Genomic DNA, 2,248 nt, shown 5'->3' with positions numbered 1-2,248 from the left:
GATATAGACTATGACACAGCTGGATATAGACAACATAGACTGGTTCCAAGCTGATTGGATCTGTGGAGAACTGAAGAATTCATGACTACCTAAATACTCTGACAATAAATTAAAAAGTAAACAAGGATAACACTAGGCCTACCAAAACAAACCACCAGTTTGCAATGCTTTGTGGGTTTTCGCACTCCTCATGGCTGCATTTGTCTGAGAAGAGCATGATTATAAAACTCATTTTCACTTCAAAATTCGTGTTCATGAAGAGGCTGATCAATTAGGCTCTCTTATAAACTGGAACTATTATGAAGTGTTGTGGGAACTATGTGTTTATTTATTAACTCACTCTGAGTGCAAATTTATGTTTAAACTGTAGATCTATTTCATTTTATACATAAAAGTAAAAAAAAAAAAGTATTTCTCTCTCTTGGAATTTTTCTAAAGCGTGGGAGGAAGAATTATGCTATTTATTTTTTAATTAAATTTATTGGGGTGACATTGGTTAATAAAATTTTATAGGTTTCAAGTGTGCAATTCTATTATACATCATTTGTATATTGCATTGTGTGTTCACCACCCAAAGTTAAATCTCCTTCTGTAATCATATATTTATGCTTTTAAAAAATTTCTCTTCCACCATATTTGGAAAAGAGACACAAGTTGAAATAAAAGGAGGAGCATTTGTGTCTGTCTTTCTTTGTTTCTCTACCTGTTGTATTCATTCCTCCTTCTTTATTTAGTAAGTAGAGGAAAGAAGGAGCAAAGAGACCTTGGAATGTTCATTAAGACGAGGGGGAATGTAGAGTGGCAGCACCTGTGCCTCGACTTCTACAAGCAAGAGTCACTGAAGGCTCTATCACCTCCACCTGGGGAAGAGACTGCAGCCTCTGCCTTAACGTGGGAGGTCACCAATAGTGCTCTGCAGTGCCATCTTCGTCGACTTTCTGCACTCCTGACAGCCTTCCTCTCCCTGACTTAGCTCACCCTATCTCTGTAGATGACTCCTGCTTGACGGTAAACTGCTTAGATGTGGGATTTTGTCCTGCTTAGTTTTGTACTCTGGTTACCTGAGTGCCTGAAAACAACAGGCTGATAGTAAATAAATGCTTCGTGAATGCATGCATGAATGAATAAAAGAATGGGATTCGATTCTTGCCTGTCAATCTCTACCTCCTTTCCCCTTCCTTTGGCTTTGCAAACTTCCCACAGGAATGCCAAATTGCAACTCAGTCCTCTTATCCAAGAAGAGGCCTCTTATATGTACCCGACGATGAACGTGGAGCTCCAATGGTCACATGAATCTGACAAGTTTTGGTTCAGTCACTAAATGGTGGCTGAGAGGTTCAAGCCACAACGGCCTCCTCATAGTCCCTGCTTGCCAAACTCCTGATTTTCCAGAAGTGGATCTGCATGACTTCATTGCTGCCTTTGCACTAGTAGTTTACCCTGCTTGGAATACATGTCCTCCAGGTATGCACGTGGCTCTTTTAGGTCTTTTATCAAATATCACCTTCTCGTCGAAGCTTCTCGTGACTAGCTCACTCAATATTTTCTATCATAGTTCAAGTAGAGATTAGTTTTATCTCCGTTTAAAATACTATTTTTTTTACTCAATTACTTTATTTACTTGTCTTCCATTACTAGAATGTATGCTTCACAAATGCGAAAACTTTCCGTTTTGTTTCTGTCTTCAGCTCTTAAGATACTTCCTGGCACTGTCTCAATAAATGGCAAATGAATGAATCCTCTCAAAATTGCAACCACAAATTTTACTCTAAGTCTTTTCATTGCTCCTTGAATCTGGCACACACTTTTTGACCTCGCTTTTAAAACTGTGTCCTCCTAACTATAGCATTCATCCACAGGTCACTGTCCTGTTATGTTACTTAGTGATAGACATCCATTGTTCTCGCCCTCCCAGAATCTTTTCGCATTTCTCTAGTAAGAGACAACTTCTTTTCTATGCTGAATCTATTCCATTAAGTATGAATGGAGCTGACCGAATCTTTTCCTCTCATGGACAACTCAGAATATATACAAGAACCAGGCCTGGCCAATCAGACCATCCCATCTCCTGGCTGAAGTGATTGGTTTAACCATGAACATGTGACTTAGCCACGTTCTTCCACTGAAATTTTCTGCCAGAACAAGTAGGAAAAAATATTTTCTTTCTGGTAGGATTTCTAGACAAGTGAATGCAAGCCTTCCACAGATAATGGCTGTTTGCTCACTATGTGGAAAGAGCCAGCCCCGG

This window comes from Pteropus vampyrus, unplaced genomic scaffold, assembly GCF_000151845.1.
Source record: "Pteropus vampyrus isolate Shadow unplaced genomic scaffold, Pvam_2.0 Scaffold1, whole genome shotgun sequence".
Taxonomy (NCBI): domain Eukaryota; kingdom Metazoa; phylum Chordata; class Mammalia; order Chiroptera; family Pteropodidae; genus Pteropus; species Pteropus vampyrus.
Note: the sequence above shows the minus strand (reverse complement) of the source record.